Raw genomic sequence first — 27,795 nt, 5'->3', positions numbered from 1 at the left:
GTTTCTAACTTCAGTTCTACATACACTCATTGCTGTCTTCTCTCGGATGGAGGTCAATGGAAAAGACCTGGTGGATTTCATGGACACGATTGGTTATCCTGATCTTTTGTTCCAATAATGGGGAAAAAAGGATATTGAAAATATGTTTCACATCCTCCATGAGTCCATGCTTCACTCTTTTTTTTTCTATAATGTGACTTATCTGACTGACCAATCTCCTGACCTTTAATATCCTGCCTGTGCAGCATGCTTTATGAAGCAGAAAGCTTTGGGGATCTTCCTGGGCTACGTCTCTCATTCAGTGAATGGACCAGGCTAGACCTACTTGAGTGTATGCCCCATTCCACCAGGTTCTCACGAGATCATGAGGCCGTGATTCGGTCCCTTTCAATAGCACTGGAAAGCTCTCATCAGTCCTCTGCTCTAGAGTTGGGATCTCTCCATATCAGGTTTCCTCTTACTGATATCTCTCCTTTTTCCTCATTGATTTTTAGAACCCAGAAGAGAGAAGAGATATTCAAAGCTGCTAAACAGACTAAACAGGATTTGCTTTGAAATGGGACGTTAACCCTTAGTTATCACAATGAAAAAACACCTTAAAAGACATTTTATTTATCATTGAAAGACCAGTGTGAAAGACACCTGAAACTGGATGACTTGGTTGAGGTATGATAGACACAGGAAAGAAGATACCTTTCTCATCTCTCCACTACAAAGATACACATTTGGGATTAATCATGCCATCAGATTTTGATCATTTTGCTTTCAAATACAAATTCTGGATCTGGGGCATCTGGCTTCTGAGCTCTGTTCACCTTCCTAATAGACCAGTGACCCTGGGCATATTACTGCAGTTCTCTGTAACTCAGTTTGCATATCTGCAAATTAGGGATAATATTACCAAACACATAGGATTATTTTAAGGAGTGAATCAATTAATGAATTAATGCTTAAAGATTTATAGAATAATGCCTAGAACATAATAAGCATTCGAACTCAATAAATGTTATTATGATTATTAGTATTATTATTTCAATGACTATATCTGATTTCTTCTTTAACTCTCCCACCTTTCCTTTGTATCTTTCTCTGTCATTCTCTCCCTCTGTTCTGCCTTCCTGTGTTTCTATCCTTCGTGCTTACTATAATATATTGGTTACCTATCCTTTCTCCTTCGGTTAAGTTCTCTTCTGGGGTTTGGGGAAGTTGACATTCACAGTTCACAGTCAGTAATGTACTGAATATTAGCTGGACACTTGGAATATACTAAGTGACACAAAGTGTTGGGGACATTTAGAGGCGTTAAAGCTAATTGTTCCAACTGGAATTTATCCAGAACAGCCATGGAAAATGCATCATGAAGATTTTATTGACTCTAAGTGGCAAAGACCTTGATTTTTTGTGTCCTCTAAATGACAACACCTCCCTTCTCTCAACTGTATGCCAGAAATAGAAGGCAGCAAATTGGTCTTCTTGACAGAGATTACTGAGACCTAAAATATCACAAAACGAATTCTTTTCAGGGTAGCAGCAACATAGAAAGTCTGGAAGAAGCCAAGTGATAGAGCCTCGAAGTCTGAATTCCCCTGACTTCTAAGTCTCAGCCTTACTTACTTACTGATGGTACGGCTTGGACAAGTGACTTATTACTTCAGAGTTCCAGTTTCCTCATTTGAAAAAGGGGAATGCAAACGTCTCTAAGGCATGTTTGTTGTGAGGAGTAAAGGAAGTAACACTGCTAATGGGCCTTGCACAGGGCCGGGGTGAAGTAGGTAATCAATAACATTACTTTTATCCACCTGATTACAAAACTTCCCCTTGCTTTCAGATTCACTTTACCTAGAATCTGAGTGAATACTTCCTCTTTTTCCTATATCAGTACTCAAGCACAGAACAAACAAACATGACCCCATATTGGAGGTAAAGTTCAGAAGCTGAGAAAGGACTAAATCAGGAAACTGAGAGACAGTATCCAGGTGAGGAACACAATTTTATTGACGAGTTTCTCTGATAAATATTTGAACTATTTCTTTTTTTTTATTTTTAAGGTTTTATTGAAGAATATTTGATTAACAATGTTGTGATAATTTCTGCTGTACAACACAGTAATTCAGTTATCCATGTACACACATCCATTCTCTTTCCGAATCTTTTCTCACATAGATGATCACAGAATACTGGCTAGAGTTCTCTGTGCACTACGGCAGGTCCCAGTTTCACTGTTTCTAAATGATAAGAACCCAGCTTTGAGAGAATCTCTGGGACAAGCCTTCTAGGAAGAGGAGAGAGAAAATTCAAAGGCCTGGAGGTGAGAATGAACTTAAAATACCAAAAGAATAAAAGAAGACCGGTGAAGCTTGAGCACAGTGGCGTTAAGGAGGAGTGGTCAGAAGGGAAATGGCAAGGGAGGCAAGAGCGTAAGGTCGTAAGATTAAGCCTTGAGTTTCATTCCATATGCAATTTCCCTATGAAATGACTGAGCGGTTTTCAATATGGGAACAACAGAATCTGGAGGCTTTTCATGTTTTCTAGGAAACCTTTAACTAAGAAGCAAAGAAAGGCTCCTCTTAGAACTGGATGAGGTTAATCAATCTTTCACCTCAAATTCTTTATTTTAAGATAATAAAATTGTGGCCCCCTCCCTAAATATTATTTATTCAAAAGCTTATATGTTGTTGCTAATAGAAGCAGAAAATGAACATGGAATTTTGGTCTTTTGGCCTAAGTTTTTTTCTATACTAGAGCCCCAAACTCAGTTTAATGTCACCCAAGTCCTCATTATTCCTTAATTATAGGAAAGTAAAGTAGACAGAGTTCCTCATGAGATTCCTCCCAAGAATGTCTAGGAGTCTCCAGGAATTCCCCCATCTACCAGCCAGCCTCTTTGTTCAGACCTTTCTCTCCTGCTTGGTCTCAACTTCATCCACTTACTGTGCTTATGAGAACATTGTCGCCTGTGTCTGGGGTACCAGCCCCTCATGCTCTGAGGTCCACCATTCCTGAAGGAAGAAACAAGGTCCTCTACAGCACTGGGGAAGACCGTCCTTTCTCAGCTCTGCACAGCCTTCTTTCTCTAAACTCCACAGTGACACTACTTAGGCCACAGACTCCTGGGGACCTCTTAGAACAGCTACCTCACTGTCTCTCTTAACCACTCTCTCCTCAGGGACCAAGATTGGACCAACTGATTGGACAAGGATATACATCTTCCTCTCTTTCTCCATCCCTCCCATATCAGCAAATAACAAATATCTTCCTACCCAAATCAGACCTAACAAAACAAAATCTATGCCTTTCAATGTAGGCAGTCATTTCTCCATAGTTTGGCTTTTCAGAAACCCCACCTCTGCATCCCACTCCAGGGTCACTCACAACCCTGCTAAACAAGAACCAAGGGATATGTAGCTGATGGAGGTTGCTGACCCTGCCTAAAATCCTCCCTGCTGTGGCTTTAGCAAATGAAATTTTGCTTTTGGGGAAGGAGTCACCTCAGCAGAGGGTGGCCTTGTATTTCTCTGTGCCTTAAGCAACAGCATTACTGCCTAGAGAGTGGAGAGAGAGGGGGGATTTACTGCCTGAAGGGCATCTTAATAAGTCATCGACCACAGCCGAGGTGCTTTTCCTTAATTTATAGAGGAAGTGATAAATCACTGGGAGATACATCTTGCTCATTCAAGTGAGTCATTGGCCTCCTGCCAGCTCATCCCAGTGAACTGCAGAGTCTGGGATAAGGGCATGTGGGGCAGCCTTTCTCTGGCACTGGTTTTCAGGGCACAGTTGAGTTTTGTCATTGCATCACAGGCCCCAAAACTTATAAATAAGCTGGGATTTAGAAAACAGTTATGTGGATGATATATGACAGGAGAGGCGGTTTATATTTCACGTAGTTACTGAAAGAAAGAAGCATTTGGTTCTTCCTGAAAGTATCAATGACCCTTATGACAGGGATCACCTTTTTTTTTTTTTTTTTTTTTTTTGGCTTTTTGGCTTTTTAATACTGCACCCATGGCATATGGAAATTCCCAGGTTAGGGGTTGAAGCGGAGCTACAGCGGATGGCCTACACCACAGCCACAGCAACACAGTATCCAAGCCACATCTGCAACCTACACCACAGCTCAAGGGGACATGCTGGATCCTTAACCCACTGAGCAAGGCCAGGGATCGAACCCACATCCTCATGGATACTAGTTGGGTTCATTACCACTGAGCCACAACAGGAACTCCAGGATCATCTTTAAGACTTGGAAACCTGATATTTATGGTGCAGCTAAAGATTGTGAGATGTACAATGCGCACTGAGTTATCAAACACCTAAGCCTTTCCTTTTCAGAGTAGGGGGAAAGGGCAGGAGAAAGATTGGAGGAAACAGGAAAGCAAAAGAAAGGACAGGAGGAATGAAAGAAGAAAAAAGAAAGCAAACACTTCAAATCAAGGATCCCAAAAAGACAGAGGAAATGGAAGTCAAGAGTCATATATGTCTGCATTTGCACAGCGGTCTGGCAAACCTGGCCCAAATGTAATGTCATTCTTTTTTTCAAATGCACAGGATCTATAAGAGATAGTTGTTCCTGTCCTTGTTATTTGTAGAAATGTAAAAAAAAAAAAAAAAAAAAAAAAAAAGAAACCTAAAAAACAGACATCGGGGCAGCTCAACAGGCATTCCATCACCCTGGCCTGGGCTCCAGCTGATTCTTTGGACCACACAGAACCAGCTTTTGGGTCACTGCTTCCTGACCCACAGGTCCTATCAGTGAACTCCTTGCCCTCCAGAGAGGAGGAAGGCATTGGCCAATAGAAGAAAATGAGAAATATTTTGTTCTTCATTTTTTTTTGCATTGCTATTAGGGCCTCTGTAAGTCTGCAGGTCAAATTGTGAAATAACCCATCCTCCCGCTGTAGTTTTGTTTTCTTCATTCAAGCCTCTCTTTGGAGAGTTAATCTATTCACTCCCAATACCATCTACTGTCCATGACATCATTTACATGGAGATGCCACTAGATTGTTCCTTCATCTGTGTTTAGCCTTAAGTCTAAAAGCATTAATTGCAAAAAGTGGAATTTAGTTTCAGTCTAGCCTTGTGAGGATTCTGTATTCATCTGGTGTCCAAAGAAATCACCTTTGATGTTGTCGCTAAGATCCCAAGTGATCTTATCTCTGCCCAGGTCTCTGTCCTATATCCTATTACCAAGATAGTTCTCTCTCTTCATGAACCATCATTCCATCAGCATAGGGCCTTTTTACATGTTCTTCTTTCATCTGGAACTCTCTTCTGCTTCTCTTCACATAGTAAAATCCAGCGTAGCCTTTACATCTCAGCTCACATGTCGCTCCTTCATGAAAGACTTCCCTGCCTCCCCAAACTGGGTCATGCCTCACTACTCCTGGTGTACAAATCACCATACATCACTTCCCTATAGCTCTTATCATGTGTTTCTTATTGTTACTATTCCATCAATGGCCATTTTCTTCTCTGTCCTGTAAACAAGGAGTCTGGAAGTTCGTATACAATTTCTTTATTGTTTTCTCAGTACTAAATGAAAATCTAAGGGGATAATATTTCAGACAGAAAGGAAAGATATTCCAAAGACCCTAAGGTGTGAGCAAGGTTGATGTGCCTCAGCTAACAGATAAGGGAAAAATAGGGGAAGATGACATCAAGGAGGGAGACAGGGACCAATCATGTAGAAACGTCAAAGTCAGATTCCAGATTTTATTCTAAGATGAGAAAATATTCGAAAGGAATTCATATATATATATATATATATATATATATATATATAGTTTAATTTTAATTTTGCAAAAATAATATAGATTTCCTATATGCCTTTCTATCAGCTTCCCATAAGGAGAGCAGCTTTGCTAGTATTATCAAAACCAAGAAACTGACATTAATACAGTACCACTAACTAAAATAAAGACTGGACTTCATCAGTTTTTACATGCATTGTGAGTCTGTCTGTCTGTGTAGTACTATGAAATAACATCACATGTATGGATTTATATAACTAGAACCACAATTAGAATATACAATGATACCATTACCACAAAGAAACTACCTCATGTTACCCTTTTATAGTTATAATTACTGATCTTGTATGTACCACTATAATTTTGTCACTTCTAGAGTGTCATATAAATGGAGTCATATACCATGTCACTTTGGCAAGTGGCTATTTTTGTTCAGCATAATGCCTTTGTTTAGTCATCTCACAGAGATGAAATGGATACCTGATGCAAAATTTGGTTTGGATATCAGAATTTGATTTGGATCCTACACATTCACCAAGAGAATGTGGAAATGTTTTATTACTCACATAATGAGGCTTTCTGGTGAGAGCAGAATATTCTCCCAGACAGGTAAAAAATGCCTTGAGAAAACAAGGAGAGACAACTGTCTTTGTCTTTTACTGTAATTGAGGAGTGAGACTGTGGTGAGGGTCCCCAAATGCAGCCCAGGGCTTGTGTAGTTTGAAGGTTCAGTCAGCACCAAAGGAAAGAGAGTTCAAGCTTTTTCATCAGCTTGCCCTCATGTAGGGCAAGAGAGGAAGAAGTGATGGGGCCTCAAAGAGACAGAAATCAAACATCAAATAACATGTCAGACACTTTATTATACCTTGAGATTCATCCAAGTTGTTGCTTTATCAATATCTTTTGTTGCTGGGTAGTCTCCATTGTATAGTTGTATCACAGTGTATTTATGCATTCACTCATTAAAGGATCCATGGGTTGTTTCTAGCTTTTGAAACAACTAAGGATTTTGTACACAGGTATTCATACAGATATGCACTTTCATTTCTCTATAAGTGGTGAAGGGTGTGGTTGCTCAGTCCTATGGTAAGCGTGTGTCTAACTTAGTAAGAAACTGTGAGTCATAATCCAAAGCAGTTACACCACTTTATATTCACACCAGCAAAGAACGAGAGACTGCACTGGAAAGTTTAATGTGTGAGAATAGCATGAACTTATTTACACTTTTTTTTTTCTTTTTAGGGCCACACGGTGGCATATGGAAGTTCCCAGGCTAGGAGTTGAATTGGAGCTGTAGCTGCCGGCCTACACCACAGCCACAGCAACATGGGATCCTTAACCCACTGAGCAAGACCAGGGATCAAACCTGCTTCCTTATGGATACTAGTCGGGTTCGTTACCACTAAGCCATGATGGGAACTCCCTATTTATACTTTTAAAGGATCATTTTAGCTACTGCTTAAAAATGAATATGGAAGAATTAAGAGCAATAATAAGATCTAGAAAACTGGTTAGGAGGTGAGCGACAATTACGATGTGTACAGAAGGATAACAGGAGAGGTAGAGAGGAGTACATAAACCAATATATTTGTTTTAAAAAATTCAGCAGATTTGACAATGTGTTTTGGTGGTTGAGGGAAAAAGAAATTGAAGAATCAACTTAAGTAAAGTTGATTCAAAGCCACTGGATTGAACACAGCGGCTGTGTCTGTTAGCATAAATAAAAAAGGGAGAACAGTGGTTTTTGGAGGGAATAGATTGTTATATGCATGCCATGTTAAGTTTGTTGTGTCCTTTATTCAAATGAAAATGTTAAGGAGTCAGGTGAAACTATCAGAAAAGGTCAGTGCTAGAAATAAAGATTTGGCAGTAATTCAGATGAAGAAAGGTTTAACTGATTTGAATTTTTCCATTGGAGTAAAGTTGGGGGAGAAGGATGGGATAGTTAAAGTATTGGTAGGACAGAATAAATGGACCATGGAATCTAGCAAGGTCAAAGTGGTGAGAACAGCATGAAGTAGTAAGGACAGTGAAAAAATAACATCGAAGAGCTGAAGATTGTTTTGAATTGTCTAAGTGGTAATATGGAGGTGGCAGGTAAGTGATCCAAAAGGACAGGAGATAGTGGCCATAAAATGTAATTCAGGAGTCAGAAGCCTCCTCTTCAAAATCACCTGTCCTGTGTGTTGCCAGTCTTAAGCCTTGACGAAGGCAGTGTTATTGTCATGATCTAAGATGGTGTGATGGTTCATCTATGTATCAATTTGGCTAGGCCATGGTAGCAAGATAGTTGAACAAGCATTATTCTAAATGTTTCTATGAAGGAATTTTAAGATTTAAGTTTAAATCAGATTTTTTTTTTTTTTTTTTTTTTTTTTTGTCTTTTTGCTATTTCTTTGGGCTACTCCCGCGGCATATGGAGGTTCCCAGGCTAGGGGTCAAATCGGAACTGTGGTCTCCGGCCTACGCCAGAGCCACAGCAATGCAGGATCCGAGCTGCGTCTGCAACCTACACCACAGCTCACGGCAACGCCGGATCGTTAACCCACTGAGCAGGGGCAGGGACCGAACCCGCAACCTCACGGTTCCTAGTCGGATTCGTTAACCACTGCGCCACACGGGAACTCTAAATCAGATTTTTAATAAAGCAGATTGCCCTCTGTAATGTGTGAGGGCCTTTCAGTCAGTTGAGGCCTTAAATAGAAACACCTAAAAAAAAATTAAAGTAAAAATTAAAAAAAGAAATTTAAAAAAGAAAAAAAATGAGGAGTTCCCATTGTGGGCCAGCAGTAACAAACCTGACTAGCATACATGAGGATGCAGGTTTGATCCCTCGCCTCGCTCATTGGGTTGAGGATCCAGCGTTGCCGTGAGCTGTGGTGTAGGTCGCAGACATGGCTCGGATCTGGCATTGCTGTAGCTGTGGTGTAGACCAGCAGCTACAGCTCCGATTTGAACCCTAGCACGGGAACTTCCATATGCCATAGCTGTGGCCCTAAAAAGCTGAAAAAGAAAAACCTGTCCACCCACAAACAAGATATGCCAGCCAACTGCCTTCAGACTCAAATTGCAGTTCTCTGGGTCTCAAGCCTACCAGCCTACTTCGCTGATTTGGGGCTTACCAGCCTCCACAATCCTTCCCTTAAAGAAAGTCTCCTTCGATACATACATATCCTATTGGTTCTGTTTCTCTGGAGAACACTGATTAATACAAATTACTTCCCATCTTTGTAGGCCAAATCAATTCATATTTTTGAGTCTAAAAAAATTCCTATAATAGTTTCTCAAAAATAGAAAACGCAGTCCTAAAATCTGTATGGGACTAACGAAAGACCCCTAAATAGCTAAAGCAATCTTGAGTAATAAGAACAAAATACTACACTTGCTGGTTTCAAATGATATTACAAATTTATGGTAATAATCAAAGCAGCATGGTACTGTCATAAAAACAGACACATAGACCAATGGAACAGAATCAAAAGTATGGAAATAATCCCTGCATATAACGTTAACTCATCTGTGAAAAAAGTAACAAAACAGATAGTTTCTTCATTAAATGGTGTTGGTAAATCTGGATACCCACACACAAAACAATCAAAGTGGATTATCTTACTAAATGCAAAAATTGACTCAAAATGGATTATAGACTCAAAGTAAGATCAGAAATCTTACAAATCCTAGAAAAATTTGTCAAGAAAAAATTCCCTGATGTTGTTCATAGCAATGATTTCTTGAATTTGACACCAAAAGCACAGGCAATAAAAGTTAAAATAAACAAGAAGGACCACATTAAACTAAAAGCTTCTGCCAAGCAAATAGTTAATAAAATGATAATAAAGTGACTTTCTTTAGCTTACAAGTATTGTGGTAGTTTTGTCGAAGTTCTCAGAGCTTCTTTTTTTTTTTTTTTTTTTTTTTTAAAGGCCCCAGGGCATATGGAGGTTCCGAGGCTACAGCTATTGGCCTGCTTGGGATCCGAGCCACATCTTCGACCTACATAACAGCTCACTGCAATGCCAGATCCTTAACCCACTGAGCGAGGCCAGGGATGGAACATGCATGCTCGTGGATGCTAGTTAGATTCATTTCTGCTAAGCCACAACAGGAACTCCCAGAGCTTTTTGTTCTTTAAAGTTGAGAAATTTTACTAATTTTACTAAATACACCTGAGTTTTATATATTCTGGGTCAATTTTTAAATTTTTAAAAATTTTATTGTGGTATAGTTGATTTCAGTGTATTAGATTCAGGTATAATTTTTTTTAAGTGTTCAGTGAGCCCTTTAACATTTTAATTTTAACCTTTTTTCAGAAAAATTACTTAGCATTATAATTTTTAGTACTCACTCTATATCTATACTTTGTTATTCTTCTTTGGAGATACCTATTATATCATGTGGTATCTTCTTGCATATGTTTAGATTTACCAGTTACTCTCAAATCATTTTAAAGTTTCTTCTTTTGTTTTCTCTGTCTTCAGTCTTCTGTTCATTCACAGTTAATTTTAATTTCTGAACTGAAATTTTTAAATTTTATTTTTAACTTTTAACTTTTAAATTTTATTATTTTTAAATTTTACTTATAAATCTTTAAATTTTAAATTTTTAAAATTTTAATTTTATTTATAAATTTTTATTAAGATCTAATATGTATTTTAAATTTTTAATTTTATTTATAAATCTTATTAAGGCCTAATATGTATATATCCAAGGGTTTAAATTTTTTAATTTTATTTATAAAATTTATTTATAAATCTTTATTAAGATCTAATATGTATATACCCAAGGGTTTCTAATTATGACTTATTTTATATTTAAAGCCTTTATCTTTAAGTAGTTACCTTCCCTTGAAATACAAAATCATTTTATTTCTTTGGTGGTCATGTTTTCTGACATACTTTTACTGATGTGGAAATAACCATTTTGCTTCTTACTCTCTTTTTCTTATCAGGCTTAATCTTTCTTATCTTAACCTTTTTGCTATTTGTTATATAAGGAATTAGCCCCCACCCTGCCCCCAGCCCTTTGTGGCTTTAGCGTACCCCCTCCTGTTGTCTTGGTGTGATGTCCCAAATATGTTTTCTTACTTCTGATGATTCCTAACCCTGCTCCTCTCCTTCACTTTTATCTGGACTTTGTGTGTGTGTGTGTGTTTCTGTATAGTACTTCTCCTCAGTGTACGAATTTTCCTGAAAGAGAACTTTGGATGACTGATTTTTGAGAGTTAAAGTAACTCGGACTGCTCAACACCTTTAAACTTTAGATCAATACCTTGAGGGAGTTCCCATCGTGGCGCAGTGGTTAACGAATCCGACTAGGAACCATGAGGTTGCGGGTTCGGTCCCTGCCTTGCTCAGTGGGTTAACAATCCAGCTGTGGTGTAGGTTGCAGACGCGGCTCAGATCCCGCGTTGCTGTGGCTCTGCGGTAGGCTGGTGGCTACAGCTCCGATTCGACCCCTAGCCTGGGAACCTCCATATGCCGCGGGAGCGGCCCAAGAAATAGCAGAAAAAAAAAAAAAAAAAAAAAAAAAAAAAAAAAGATCAACACCTTGAAGTCACTCACTTTTGGAGTTGCCCAAGGCCCTGCAGTTTTAGCACCTGCTTTTAGTTGGCCGTCTGTGGTTTCCAATGAGTATATGTTTATTCATGTGAATTTTTTGTTTAAGAAGTTGTCGAGTATATGCCTAGTTATTTTCCTTTGCTTCACCCTGCAAATATTTTAATAATTTTTTTTTGATGGACGGTGGTTTATTCCCACATTCTTGTTCTATGTGGTTCAGAGTGAAAAAAATTTAGGTAATATTAATGCAGATATTTTCCACTTTGGCTGTGTTGCTTGGTGATATCTTTATTGCTATATAGACAATAATAGATACTCTATTTCATGAAGCATTTGACAGTTTCAAATTACGCTATCATTCCTGTTTTCAAGAAATTCCTTGGATCATCTTATTTATTATTTTTCTCAATCCTTGAAGCTATTTAACATTGTTATCCTCATTTTATGGAGAAGATAAAACATTATGCATAAGGCAAATTTTCAAGGTCACACTTCCAGCAAAAGTAAGCGTGCAGATATGAATTTGTCATAATTTTTTTTTGCAGACTACCAACTGTTAAACACCTTCATAACCCACTTCTAAATGTAATTGAAGCTGACAACAAAAGGATAAGTAAGAAGTGAATAAATGAAGAAAAGGGAGAATCTTCTTCTATTTGGAAAGAATGGGACTTTCAGAACTCCTAATGCTTAGTTTTTGAAAAAACAGAAAGGTCAGTGTGGCCAGATCCTGTGGGCTGGGAGAAAACCATGAACTGACAGATAAGAGGTAAAGAGGGAAATATAATTCAGAACATTATAGCACACAGCCAAAACTTTGGATTTTATGGGAGCCCATCAAAGTATTTTAACACATGTGCAAAATAACATGAAAGCTGAGAAGGATAAATTATGTATTTGGTATCTTTGGCTTTGAATCACTCACACACTGTAAGTCCAAGAGCATGGAGGATTGGACCTGTGTAGAACAGCCATGAAACAGTGGCTGGTAACCAAAGTGAGGAAAAGCCACAGGAAGAAAGCTGGAGATTTAGACTGTGGGAGGCCAGTCCTCACGCAGGGGATCATGGGAACTTTGGCAATGCTGTCAGTCAGAGTCATCATGGAGATCATGAAGCCAGTTGCATAATCAGAAACAGCAGAACTGCTTCAGTTTGAAATAGGAAAACACATTTTAAAAAAACCACACATTATCTTTGATAATTTTCAGGACCCTGCATCAGAATGTCTGTGATGTGTACATGTAAAAATACTGTGGCAATGATAACTCACTTCCTTACTTTGTATGTCAGCCATCTTTTATTACTGCCACTTAGATTTTGTGAGTTGGTTTTGTGATGTCTCAGTACATTCCTTGCTTCCTTATTCGATAAAGCAAATACATCAGGGGAAATAGTGGAAAGGACAATTCCTGTGACTCATATTATTTTTATATGCATTTAAATAACTAAGGACATTAAAATGCTTGTAAATCTCTTTACATGAGACTTAATATGCGGCATCACTAAAATATAAATTAAAAGAATATATAAAGTCACACGTTCACACTCCACAGTCCCTTTAGTGTTAATAGAAATCTTATGTTTCTGTTTAAACTTTCACTTATTCTATGTTTGGGGTATGTGGTAAATATTTGCATAAAAACCACTTGATAATGTGATGTAGATAAAAGGACATTATTACTTTCAAGAAGGTAGTTAATCAGCAATATTTTTAAGGACCTATTTTTAAAAATCCTTACATTGTTCTGAATTATGAGTCATCCCATTACTTCAAATGAATTGAGTTATTGGTTGTTTCTCATGTATTTTTACATGCCCACCTGAGTTCTGTCCGGATGCAGAAATATACGATAGTCCCCCAAAACACAGACACGACTGGACATATATTCTGTGCCAAGGACTGTCCTTGATGTTGGAGACAAGAGATGATAAAGATGTTATACTTGCTCTTAGTGAGTGGACAGATTTGTATGCTCAAATCTGAGCATTATAAAGCAGCTTTAAGTGTTTTCTTGTGGCACAGCTGGTTAAGTATCCAGCATTGTCACTGCCAGGTCTTGGGTTGCTACCATGGTGCCAGTTTGAACCCTGGCCCAGGAACTTTCACCTGCCATTGGCATAGCCAAAAAAAATTTTTCTTAAAGCAGCTTTAAATGAAATGAATAACTAGACATATGCTATAAATAGTTTTCTCTTGTATTATGGTGTGAGAGCATTGACTACGTCCTAATCAACCCTGCATCTCTCAAAGTGCCTGAAACTTAATGTATTTTTATGAAAATACACATTTTGTTAGAAAACAAAGCAAAGATTCTTGAAATTTTTGAACAATGTTATGAAGATAGAATAAAAATGGAACACTATAATTCAAAGCTGATAACAAATATTTATTTGCCTGGATTCCACTCTTGAAGACAGTATAAGAAATAGAATTCCTATTTACTTTTTTTTGTTTACAGAACTTTATGGGAAGATAGACGAATCAAGTACTAAAAACATTCTAGAACATTTAGAAAGAACCTGCGAATACACAAGGATGCAAAGTGCACGTGATGGGAAGGGTAGAGGGTGCAGACTGCTCTTTCTTCAAGTATTTTGCCAAAGCTTAACTTACTCTGGGAAACAAGCAACCCTGGATTATGGTTAATAATGAGAAAACATATGGTTCAGGTTAGGCTACAGTCTGTGAGATCCAAAAAAAAGCAACAGGTGTTTGCTTTGAATGCACTTGTGTTATAAAACACAATACATAACAACATTTGGCTTCCTGGAGCATTTTGAAAAGATTCGCTCCTATCATTAATAATTATAACATCTTACTGAGCATCAGAAAGCCATTCCTCTTTTGCTTCAACCCTTCAGTTAAACTGATAGTTTTTGCCTTCATATTTCTATCTTGGTGTATTTAGTGGTTTTAGACAATTTGTTAGCTATGCCCTATAAAATACATTTTTTGTTTAAATTTTAAAAAAAAAGAGTATTCTGTTTTAGTTCATGACAACTGCCAGGAGGGATAACTTGAGTCATGTGGATTGTGGGTTCTGCTCTACTGCCCATTTTTAAATGTCTCCAGTGTCCCTAGATAGTGTTGCTGGATAGTAAATTATCAGTCTTCCCTTCTATGGATTTTAGCATTTCTCCATTAAGTAATTTTATTACTAACTCCCACTACATATCTAGGGTCTAATGGCCTTATTTTATTTCCTGCTATTTCCAAAATAATCCCCTTGGCTCAGAATTCTATCTTCTGTGCCTCTAACCATCTCTCATACCCAACGGGCAAAGCTATAAAGCCAAACCTGTGAGACTCTGGGATACTGACAACAATCATCTAGTTTCCTTTTTCCGTGAAACTGCCTGCCTTACATTGGGGAAGCTTGGGGCAGCCCAGAGAAAGGGGAGGAGGAAGACATGCCCACTGCATTTTCAGATTCCTGTCAGTCATTATACGACACACTAAAGAGAGAAAGAGGGGAGGGTTGAATTCAGGGTTTAGGGGACATGAGCCAACAAAATTTTGTCAACCCTTTTAAGAAAAAGACTTCAAATTATCAGTAACATTCAGATGCAAAAGTCATTATTTATTAGAATAAGAACATGGGAAGCTTTGTCTTAATGTGGATTCAGCAAGATCTGCAGTCCTGGGTCTCTTGTAGACATAAGTCCTAGAGTGGGGAACCTAATGTAATAGATGGGGAAAATGTTCTTCACTAAAAGTTTCCTTAGAGATGTGATGTCTGCTCAAGTATATAAATATGTTCACTCAACTGTCTTATTATCAAGGAAGAGCATATGTGGGTACTGACAGAGATCGTAGAAGAGAATAATTAGAAAAACAAGAAATGAATGGCCACACTAGAATGTTCTATTGTTCCCCCTCTGGTGCAATGGTCAAAGATATCTTCAGGAGAATATGTACAATAAGTGGGTTTTAGATTATCTTGCTGAAAATTGTACAATATAAAAGAGCCTCGCTATGCCCAACCTATCCCTATAAGCCCCATGAGGTCTTCAGTATAAGCTTTTTGCCCATTCATATACTAGAGACCTAGAGGAAGTAGCTTGCTTTTGTATCCAGAAAGTTAACAGCAATATTCACAGGCCAAACATAGCTACATTTGATGCTTTACAGAAGGTGTGAGGGTCATGGTGGAAATGAAGCGATCAAAGGGAAGAAATTATTTTTTTATGTTCACTTAATGCAGAAGCATTTTTGTTTTACCTCTCATCATTCCCCCACTTTACAGGTGAAAAAACAAAAACCCAAGATAGCATGTGCTTCTTATAGGCTGGATTATGTTTATTGCAGAGTACAAGTTCTTTAACTCCAATTCTAGCCTCCTATATGTGGTCCAAACCACTCTTATTTGACCTAGCTCATCCCTCATCTTTCCTCTTAGAAATAAGATGGATGTCTACAAACTGCACTAAGACCTGAGCAGTGATATCTGTAGGTATCTTTAGAGCCAAGAGAAGTCTCTGTTGACCTAAAACAAATAGATTGCCATTTATTTCTCCAGCAAAAACAAACAAAAAAATGGGTTTATTTGAGATCAGCAGAGATTTGCAATTTCTTATATTGCCTTCAAAAGTGCAATTCAGGTAATTAAAGGTCTAGGAAACTAAATGGCTAGCCACTTGCAAATTCCTGGACAGCAAGGAGACTTTTACAGAGAGGAAAAGGAAGTTGGGATGGCTATACTAAACAAAGAATATGTGTCTTTTCATTAGCTGAGTTGTTTCCAGGAAAGAAGAGGAATTTCTTCTTCCCGTTGGCTCTGCTGATCACAGGTTGTGAGAGCTCCCCCTACTGGTTTCCTGGCTGTATTTAATTGCGGTTTTTGTTCATTAATTTTTTGCACCCTAGATCATTGTACTCTCAAAGTCTGCATGTCAAATCAAAGGAGCCTTGGTGGGAAGACACAAAAGCATCCTGTTGCCTATTCTCTATTCTCAGATTTCTTGTGGCCCTCAAGACAGGGTTTTATCAAGTGGGAAATTGACTTGGAAGCATTAAGCATTGATGAGACTCTTTTCAATAATCGATATGTTTCAAGTTTAATGATTAAATAATAAGAAAAAAGTTACATTTCCTTAGTTTTGCATTCTGCTGGCCAGAACTCATTATTATTTAAAGGTCTCTCTAGATGTTCTGATAATTTTTAGAAACACAGTTAAATGCTGAGATTTCATCTCTGCCTTGGAGCCATCTTCTTCTTAGCAGCTAGTAGGTAACTCATTCAGCTGTTCTCTTTATCACTATTTTCTAATATATTCAAGTTAAGAGAAAGACACTTCTGGCAAGATGTTGGTTTTGACTGGGCATTGTGACCTCGAACAAAAAATCCAGCTGTGTCTTTCTGTTTCCTGGGTCAGAAAAACCCAGTTCAAACTTGGAGATGGAAGCAGGACAATGGAATATTGATGGACCTCAACTGAAACCTTTCGGCCAAAGGCAGTTTTGCGTTGCCCATTTTTTATTGGTATATAAAAAAATTTAAAGTCTGCAATTACTCTAAATGTGTACCATTGAGTTCCAAGGAACGCAAAATGCCAAAAAGTCACATCCACAACTCTTTTCTGACATGTCTCACTGTCTCTAGAGTCTAGACTTAATTAAAAAAAGCTTTGGTTTATCAAGCTTCCATGGGATCATGACCTTGACACTTTTGAGAATCCATTTGTCCAGTTGAAAGAGAAGAGTTGTATCACCTTGATCCTTTCAGAGGTTCTTAACAAAGAATATAACAAAGGCATTCTACATTTTTTTGCCTTTAAGTTGTGTCTTCACAGCAGCAATTAGAATTGGAGCTTTGTCCTAAAGTTTGTTTTTTTTTTTTGTGGCCAAATAATTGAAATAATTGAAAAATTGTATTATTTCCTGAAAATCTTGGAATGTGTGGACCTCATATATCACTCTCAATTATATTTGCAAATCTTCTTTTCTGAACTCATCAAATTCAACTAGTAGCCACCAGATCACATTTTCAATACTATGACTCAAAGCCATTTAGTTTAAGTTCGAGTTTATTAATCACATCCTCTGTATTTCAAGTCACCATATGTGATAGCTATGCCAACCATGTTGCCCTACATAACATGGGTTGCCACTTTGCCAGCATCTTCTAAGTAGTTTCTCACTGCTCGTTCCCAGTCCCAAAGAATATTTTAAATTTTGTTATGGTAATAATGTACCACTTTCAATACCAGTTTCTTTTTAAAAAATTTTTAATATAGTTGATTTACAATGTTCTGTCAATTTCTCCTGTAAAACAAAGTGACCCAGCCAAATGTATATATATACATACACATTCTTTTCCTCATACTATCTTCCACCATGTTTTATTACATGTGATTGGATATAGTTCCCTGTGCTTTACAGCAGGACCTTATTGCTTATCATTTCTAAAAGTAATAGTTTGCATCTATTAACCCCAAACTCCCAGTCCATCCCACCCTCTCTTCTACCTTGGCAACCGCAATTCTGTTCTCTGTGTCTGTGAGTCCATTTCTGTTTTGTAGATAGATTCATTTGTGTCATATTTTAGATTCTACATATAAGTGATATTATATGGTATTAGTCTTTCTCTTTCTAACTTACTTCGCATAGCTTGGGACTCTCTAGTTACATCCATGTTGCTGCAAACGTCATTATTTCATTATTTTTTGACTTATAAGTATTCCATTGTATATATGCACCACATCTTCTTAATCCATTCATATATCAATGGACATTTAGGTTGTTTCTATGTCTTGGCTATTGTGAATAGTCCTTCTATGAACATACAGGTACATTTATCTTTTGAATTATAATTTTGTCCAGATATATGCCCAGGAGTGAGATTACTAGTTCATATGGTAGTTCTATATTTAGTTTTCTGAGGTAGATCCATACCATTTTCCACAGTGGTTGTACCAGTTTACATTTCCACCAACAGTGTAGGAAGTGCCCTTTTCTCCAAACCTTCTCTAGAATGTATTTGTAGATTTATTAATGACAGACATTCTGATGAGTGTGAGGTGGTACAGTCATTGTAGTTTTGATTTACATTTCTCTAATAATTAATGATGTTGAGCATTTTTTCATAAGCCTACTGGCCATCTATGTGTCTTCTTTGGAGAAATGTCTATTTAGGTTTTCTGCCTATTTTTCAATTGGATTTTTTGTTTGTTTTTTCCTGTTGAGTTCTATGAGTTGTTTGTATATTTTGGAGATTAAGCCCTTGTAGTTTGCATCACTGTTTTCTCCCATTCCATAGGTGGTCTTTTTTTTTTTTTTATGGTTTCCTTTGCTGTGCAAAAGTTTCTGAGTTTGATGAGGTCCCATTAGTTTATTTTTGGTTTTATTTCTATTGTCTTTGGAGACTGACCTAAGAAAACATTTCAGAGAATGTTTTGCCTGTATTCTGTTCTAGTTTTATGGTGTCTTGTCTTCTGTTTGTTTTTAAGCCATTTTGAGGTGTGTGTGTGTGTGTGTGTGTGTGTGTGTGTGTGTGTGTGTGCATGGTGTGATGGTGCATCCTAGTTTCATTGATTTACATGCAGTAGTCCAGTTTTCCCAGCACCACTTGCTGGAGACTGTCTTTTTCCCGTTTTATATTCTCGCTTCCTTTGTAGAAGACTAACTGACCATAGGTGTCAGGGTTTATTTCTGGGCTCTTTATTCTGTCCCATTGGTCTGTAAGTTTGTTTTTGTATAAGTACCACACTGTGCTGAATAGTGTAGCTTTGTAGTATTGTCTGAAGTCTGGGAGTTATGCCTCCTGATTGTTATTTTATTTGTTCATTTTTTTTTCTGTTTTGTTCTTTTCCAGCATTGTTTTGGCAATTCTGGATCATTTGTGATTCCATATAAATTTTTAGATTGTTTGTTCTAGTTCTGTCAAAAATGTCATGAGTAATTTTGTAGGGATAGCATTAAATCTGTAAATTGCTTTGGGTAGTATGGTCATTTTAACAGTATTTTTCCAATCCAGGAACATGGGATATCTTTCCATTTCTTTGAATCCTTTTTAATTTCCTTGATTAATATTTTATAGTTCTCAGCATATAAGTCTTCTACCTCCTTGGTCAGGTTTATTCCTACATATTTAATTTTTGAGGGTATGATTTTAAAAGGTATTATATTTTTACTTTCCTTCTCTAATATTTCATTTTTAGTATACAGAAATGCAACTGATTTCTGAATGTTAATCTTGTATCCTGCTATGTTGCTGAATTTGTTTTCTGTGGAGTCCTTAGGGTTTTCTACATATGGTATCATGTCATCTGCATAGAGTGACGGTTTTACCTCTTCTCTTCCAATTTGTATACCTTTTATTTCTTTTGTTTGTCTGATTGCTGTGGCTAGGACTTCCAATACTATGTTGAATAAAAGTGGTGAGAGAGGGCATCCTTGTCTTATTCCAGATTTTAGTGGGAAGACTTTCAGCTTTTCTCCATTGAGTATTATATTTGCTACAGGTTTATCATAAATGGCTTTTATGATGTTAAGGTATGTTACCTCTCTAACCACCTTGGGAAGAGTTTTTATCATGAATGGATGTTGGACTTCGTCAAATGCTTTTTCTACATCTGTTGAGATGACCACATGGTTTTTACTTTTCTTTTGTTAATGTGGTGTATGATGTTGTTTGATTTGAACATGTTGAGCCATCCTTATGAACCTGGGATGAATCCCACTTGGTCGTGGAGTATGATCTTTTTTCTATCTTGTTGGATTCAGCTGGCTAAAATTTTGTTGAGAATTTTTGCATCTATATTCATCAAAGGTATTGGCTTATAATTTGTGGTATCTTTGGTTTTGGTATTAGGGTGGTGGTGGCTTCATAGAACCTCTTTCAGAGTGTTCTTCTTCAATATTTCGGAAAGTTTAAGAAGGATGGGCATAAGTTCTTTGTATATTTGGTTGAATTAACCCATGAAGCCACCCCATTTTGTTTGTAGGGACTTTTTTTTGACATATTCAATTTTATTTCTATTGATCAGTCTGTTCAAATGATCTGTTTCTTCTTGGTACAGTTTTAAGTGGGCCGTATGTTTCTAGAAAGTTGTCCATTTTTTTAGGTTGTCAAATTTGTTGGCATATAATTGTTCATAGTATTCTATTATGGTTTTTTGTATTTCTGCAGTATGTGTTGAAATATTTCTTTTTTCATTTCTTATTTTGTTTATTTTGGTTCTCTTTCTCTTCTTCTTGGTGAGTCTGGCCAGAGGTTTGTCACTTTTGTTTACCCTTTCAAAGAGCCAGCTCTTGGTTTTATTGATTTTTTGTCCTATTGTTTTTTGAATTTCTATTTTATTGATTTCCTGTCTGATATTTATGATTTCCTTCCTTCTGCTGACTTTAGGGTTTTTTTTTTTTGTCCTTTCTGTAATTCTTTTAGGTGGTAGATTAAGTTGTTGATTAAAGATTTTTCTTCTTTTTTGAGGAAGGCCTATATGGCTCTCATCAACTCCCCTCTAAGGACTGCTTTTGTGGCATCCTGTAGATTTTGAATGCTTGTGTTTTCACTGTCATTTGTCTTGAGGTATTTTTTAACTTCTTTTTGATTTCCTAATGACCCATTGGTTTTTTAGTAGCATTCTTTTTAGTCTCCATGTCACAGGTTTTTTTGTTTTGTTTTGTTTTTTACATTTTCCCCCTGTGGTTGATTTCTAGTTTCATGCCATTGTGGTCAGAGAAGATACTTGAAATAATTTCTATAATCTTAAATTTGTTGAGGTTAGTTTTATTCCCCAATATGTGGTCAATCCTAGAGAATGTTCCGTGTGCACTTGAAAAGAATGTACATTCTTGGCTCTTTGGGGTGTAATGTCCTGAAACTCTCAATCAAGTCTAACTGTTGTATTGCGTCATTTAGGATCTCTCCATCAGATCCGTTACAATCTATCCATTGATGTGAGTGGACTGTTAAAGTCTCCTACTATTATTGTATTTCCATCCATTTCTCCTTTTATGTCTGTTAGTATTTGTTGTATGTATTTGGGTGCTTCTATATTACAGGCATATATATTGACAAGTGTAATATCCTCTTCTTGAATTGATCCTTTTATCATTAAATAGTGTTCTTCTTTATTTATGGCCTTTGTTTTAAAGTGCACTTTGACTAAAGTGTGTATTGTGACTCCTACTTTGCTGTTATTTCCATTCGCATGAAATATCTTTTTCCATCCCCTCACTTTCAACTTATATGTGTCCTTTGCCCTAAGGTGAGTCTCTTGTAGGTGGCATACTGTAGGATTTTCTGTTTTTATCCAGTATGCCACTCTATATTTTTTCATTGGAGCATTCAGTCCATTGACATTTAAGGTAAGTATTGATAAATATGTATTTAATACCATTTTAAACCATTTTTTCCAGTTGATTCTATGTTTCTCCTTTGTTCTTTTATGTTTTGGTTGGATGATTTTTTTGTTTTATCCTTGTGTCCTCTTCTTTTTAGTTTTTGTGAATATATTGTTTGTTTTGATTTGTGGTTGTCTTGTTTTTCAAGTATGGTAACCCCTTCCTATGTCTGCTTGCTTTAGCCTGATAGTCACATAGACCCACAGAATCTTTAAAAAAAGAGAGAGATTGTGATTTTCTTACTCTCCTTCCCCACATTTTATGATTTTGATTTTTTGTTTGTTTGTTTGTTGTTTGTTTGTTTTTTAAGGGCCACAGGTGTGGAGTATGGAAGTTCCCAGGTTAGGGGTTGAATCAGAGCTATACATTCTGGCCTATGCCACAGCCACTACAATGGCATATCTGAACCATATCTGGGACCTACACTACAGCTTGTGGCAATGCTAGATCCTTAACCCACTAAGTAGGGCCAGGAATTGAACCAGCATCCTCATGGATACTAGTTGGGTTTGTTTCCACTGAGCCACAGTGGGAACTCCTTGATGTCCTTTTTTAACATCTTCATGTTTATCCTTTGCTGTTATTTGTGTTTATTATAACTTTCACAAATAGATTTGTGTTTTGTTTTTTATTTTCCTTTTAGATCATTATACTGGGTTATTTAAGCGATTAATTTCCAGTTGTGATTTTTTCCATCCTATGTCTTCTTGCTTCTTTCCTATTTAGAGGAGAACTTTCAGTATTTATTTTAAAATGGGTTTAGTATTGATGTATTCGTTTAGTTTTTGTTTGTTGGAGAAATTATTTCTATTTTAAATGATAATCTTGCTGGGTAGAGTATTCTAGGATGCAAATTTTTGCCTTATAGAACTTTAAATATATCTTGTCATTCTTTTCTGGCCTGTGGTGTTTCTCTAGAAAAATCAGCTGATAGCCTATGGTGGCTCCCTTATAATTAACTCTTTGTTTTTCTCTTGCTACCTTTAGAATCTCCTTATCTTTAATTTTTGCCATTTTTATTTTAATATGTCCTGGTGTAGGTCTGTTTCAGTTCAACTTGTTTGGGGCCCCTTATTCTTCCTGTATCTTGATATCTGTTTCCTTTAGATTTGGAAAGTTTTCAACGATAATTTCTTCTAATATATTTTCAATCCCATTTTCTTTTACTTCTTCTGGAATCCCTATTATGTGTAGATTGGCCCACTTTAAATTATCCCATAAATCTCTTATATTGCTGGCAAGTTTTTTCATTTGATTTTCTGTCTTCTGTCCTGATTGGGTGATTTCTATTATTCTATCTTCCAAGTCACTGTATTATTCATTCTGTTCTTCAATGCCTTTAACTCAGCTTACATCTCTGCAAATGAATTTTCTAGTTTTTCTTGGCTCCTCCTTATAGTTTCTAGTTCCATTCTAAAAAAATTTGCATTACTGTTCATATCCGCTCTTAATGCCATCAGTATTTTCATTACCTCCTTTTTGAAGTTGATGTCTGTTGGAATGAAGAAGTCTTTTTCATTGTTTGCTTCCTCAGGGGAATTCTCCTGTTCTTTTAACTAGGAATGGTTCCTGTGCCTCTTATTTTGCTTTTATTTTTCCTATTCTGTGAGTTTAGGGAAAACAATTATCTACTGTAATCTTAGAGGGCTATTTATGTACAGGGGCACTCCTAGGTAACTTGTGAGGGCTTAGTATTTTTTTTGGCATGAGGGCTGCTTTTGGTTTGGATGCTTGCCATCTCTTTCATCAGTTTGTGCAAGATGTTATCCCCTTGATAGAGGGCACGCCAGCGTACAGCCTGAACATGCTTCCAGGAGATGGAGGCAATGGGCAGGGCCTGTAGCCAGTGCCTGTTTGCCAGGGCCCTTGATAGCGATGAGGACCCCCTTCAGAGGTTCTTAACAAAGAATGTAACAAAGGCATTCTACATTTCTTTGCCTTTAAGTTGTGTCTTCACAGCAGCAACTAGAATTGGAGCTTTGTCCTAAAGTGTTATTTGACTGGCCAAATAACTGAAATGATTGAAAAATTGTATTATTTCCTGAAAATCTTGGAATGTGTGGACTACAAATATTCCCTCTCAATTATATTTGCAAATCTTTTTTCTGAACTCATCGAATTCACCTAGCAGACACCGACTCACATTTTCATTATTTGACTCAAAACCATTTAGCTTAAGGTTCGAGTTTGTTAATCACATCCTCTGTATTCCACAGGTGAGAGCTATGCTTACAATGTTACCACTACATAACATGGATTGCTGCCTTTCCAGAATCTTCTAAGTAGTTTCTCATTACTTGTTCCCAGTCCCAAAGACAATATTTTAGGCTTTTGTTGTGATAATGTACCGCATTCAATACCAATTTCTGTATCAGTCAGCTAATGCACAATAATATTGCATAATAAACCTTCCCAAGTGTCAACAGCTTACAACAACCAGTATCTGTTCTTATTTTATGGGTCTGTTCATCACCTACAGTTTAGCTTGTCTAGACTGGCAGAGCATAATGATTATCTAGACATTAACTGTATCCCATCTTTTATGGTCCAGTATAGGCACATTAACTCCAGATTTATTGACTATTTTTAACATATGCAAAAAAAAAAGTCCAAGCCAAACAATGAACAGGAAGCAAGGTGAGTTTATTTTATAGGCGGCAATCTTCATAGGTTTGAACTGTGTGTACAAACTGCTTGAAGGTAAAATTACCTTTTTTTCTGGATATAGGACCACTTATACAACGCACTTAACCTACTCTCCTCTTCCTCAGAAAACTGGATGGTGTGTTCAAGAATCAGTCCTTGGGAATATTGTTGGTGAACATGGCAGAGGTGTTGTCTTCCAGGAAGGGACAAGCAGAGCAGTGCTTCATCTTACATCTACCTGTCATGAGTAAGATTTTTTTTCCTTTTTTTTCTCCACCCATGGCACTTGGAAATTCCCAGACCAGGGATCGAATCTGAGCCACATCTGCAACCTATGCCACAGCTGTGGTGATGCCAGATCCTTAACCCGCTGTGCCACCGCAGGAACTCCATGAATGAGATTTTTTTTCTTACTTTGTCAAAGCTATGCTGTTGATGGAAGAACATGGGCTCCAGATTTGTTCACCCACTGAAGAACAAAACCTCCTACAGTCTTTCCTAAGGAGGGTGGATGGTGGAGTTCCCCAGCTATCCAATATTAAACCCAGCAACTTGGTAAAGAATGTGGTTTGGCACCAGTCTCCTTTCCTCATGTGTTGGCAATGTCATTTACTTCAAGATTTAGATTGCAGTTCAATCTAATTCATTTGTGACCTGACATTAAACAAATTGCTTACCCTCTTTAAGGTCCATGTATAAGGTCGGGATCATAATGCCTACTTCATAGAGCTATTGTATTATAAGAAGATGGTGTGTGGGAGTTTGCTGGTGGCCTAGTAGTTAGGAGTCATTGCTTTCACTACTGCAGCCTGGGTTTAATCCCTGGTCTGGGAACTGAGATCCCAGATCAAGCCATTGGAGGCTACAGAATAGAAGATGGTATCTGCAAAGCAGTTGGCATAGTGTCTGGCAAATAGTCAGATTTGTTTTTATCAGTTGGCATAGTGTCTGGCAAATAGTCAGATTTGTTTTTATCTCCCCTGCCATTTTCTTTTATCTTGCCTTATTTCAGTAACATTATATGTGGATATGCTATGGATGATACACCTTTTTTGGAGAAAATAAAGTCATTACCTCTTGACATTTTAATATCTACTGATCTTCAGTCTTATCCAGCTATTCACTGGACTAAAACAGTTCTGTCCCTCTCCAGGGTTTTCTGGCTTCTGTGCTATGTCTTCATAGAATATTAGAACTAGAAAAAGCCTTAGACTCATTCATTTTCTAGCTGAAGAAACAGACAACTGAAAAGATGAGGTGGCTTGCTCAAGGTCATTAAGCTGGTGGTGGCAAGGCTGAGATTACAGTCTATTTTAGTCCACATTTCACTTTTCCATCTAAACTAGTGCCTGAAATGAAGAATTTACAAGTTTCTCTGATTAGTTTCCTGCTAATTTCTTAGCTGAACCCATGGCAAAAATAAACAACAAAGGTAATAATAACAAAACAGAAAATAGTCTACTTTTCTAGCTTGTTCTTAGATCCAGATTATATGCTTATATATTAAATCTAAAGTTTCACAATCATGAAACAGAAACAAATAACTGTAAGTAGATTTCAGAAATCAATATGAACTAAACAAATTCAAGAGAGCCCAAATATCTCTAAAATCCAATACTCTTTGGAGGGCCCACCACAGGATCCAATAAGAGAATAGAAAGGCCCTCCAAAAACCCCTACTAAGCTTGGGATCCTCAGCAGGCAACCAATTGTATGATCCAGAAACAAACTTAATTAAAGTACGCAGCAGTGTACAAAGCTGGACCACCTACATCGCTGAGACCAGGAATTCATTCAAAACAAACAGAAGAGAAAAAAGAAGAAAGTCCAATGTTTTAGTTAGCTCCAAGAGAGATGGTTGTGCTGGCTCTAATATCCCATGAGAGGATATAGCATGAAGTAGCCAGGCCTGAAAATTTACAAGCTGTGCAGTTAGGAGTTTAGATTTAGGACCAAAAAAATACATAAAGAGGTTTGGAGGATGTGTCTGGTGATTGCTAGCACTATAGGTGGGAAGGATGCTTTGGACTTAGATGCAGTGAATGGCTGTTTTCAAACTGGAGACATCTGTAGGAACTGTATTTTTTGCCATGCACAAAAGTAGCTGAGAGAAGAACTAAAGATGCTGCATTTGAAGATAGTTATTACCAGAAGCACGAAAACCTTAACATTTTGTGAGAAAAACAGGCGATGAGTGCAGTAGAATTTCAGCAAAAGGAGACACTAGGATCGAGGGGTGAGGGCAGGCTGCCCAGGCCCCACAAATCCAGGCTGAACTCTGCACTCTCTTTCCAATCATCTTTTATTGGGTCTTTGAGTCTGAACCTTGGCAGTTCAACTAGGTCATTGTGGTATCACCCTTGCTAAACTCTCAATTCCAATTCAGAAGTTTTCTTTTTAGGGTCTTGTGACCCTAAGACCCTATTTCTGAAATTGCCTCGTTATGTTTTCAACTGTCAGTATTAGTCTGTATGGAATGCTCTTATCCACCCAGACTTAGTGCACTGATTGTTTTCATGCTTCTGCTTACATCATTTCCAAGTTCCTGTGTCTTCCTAACAAAGGCCATCAAACATTATTATCATTCCATGTCTTTTTACCCCAGCAATAACTCCAAAATAGATTTCTTCTCCCCCAATTATTAGCATTGCTCCTTTTTCACAATGACACCAACAAATACTAAATTATAGACTTACCACTGCCCTTTGTTCGTATCTTTGAAGGATTCAGCTTCTGAATGATTGAGGAATCTCCTACCTTTCCTACCTATAAGATAATAGGGAATATCTTCACTCTTCTAAGCCAATCATCACATCTACATAAATCTGAATATCACAGCCACATCACAGTTAGTGATCCACCAGCTGTAAATTTCTCTGAGAGCCTCTTAATTTTTTCAAGATAGAGTCAATCGTTGTTATCCTTAACTCATAAATAGTAAGATAACCAGTTTTTGCTAGTAAATATTTAACAACCAGCTCCCCAGGGAAAACAATCCTGATTTCTCCTATTTACTGATTTCCATGCTGTAAATACTCCCACCATGTCCTGACTACAAGCTATGTATTTGACATACTGAACACAGGACTGGGGAAAAAAAGCTCACAATCAGCTCTTTAGAGCCAGTACGAGCTGGTTCCCACAACACCAGTGAATAAGTATTATTTAACAATGCACTTTTTGCTGTAACAGAATAAAGATGTCATTATTTTTCAATGGGTTTACAGTTTGAATAAGAAAATAAAAGCATGCACACAAACATGAATATATGCATCTACAATCTAATAAGCTGCAAAGCACAAGGGGAATTTTTCAGTGTCCACATAGGAAAGGTGACAATTAGTATGGATACTAGCACGTGGAGAGTGGTGTGCATGTTATCATTTTATTAAAAAAACAAATATAATACAACATGCATATGCTTAGGATATTGCTTTGATGACTTAAGCATCCATGTAGAAAATGCTTTTTTTTTTTAAATTCAACTATTT

The 27,795-nt window shown here is 37.2% G+C and overlaps 1 long non-coding RNA gene across 2 annotated transcripts in view; it reads left to right on the top strand.

The window, feature by feature from the left end:
- Positions 24,036-27,795, top strand: part of LOC110256680 — an 82,093-nt gene continuing 78,333 nt past the window's right edge. For both annotated transcript variants that reach the window (XR_002338549.1, XR_002338548.1), the window contains exon 1: positions 24,036-24,551. This is a non-coding gene — a long non-coding RNA (uncharacterized LOC110256680). The remainder of the gene's footprint in view (positions 24,552-27,795) is intronic.

This window comes from Sus scrofa, chromosome 14 (assembly GCF_000003025.6).
Source record: "Sus scrofa isolate TJ Tabasco breed Duroc chromosome 14, Sscrofa11.1, whole genome shotgun sequence".
Taxonomy (NCBI): domain Eukaryota; kingdom Metazoa; phylum Chordata; class Mammalia; order Artiodactyla; family Suidae; genus Sus; species Sus scrofa.
Note: the sequence above shows the minus strand (reverse complement) of the source record. Positions and strands in the feature narration are given on the sequence as shown.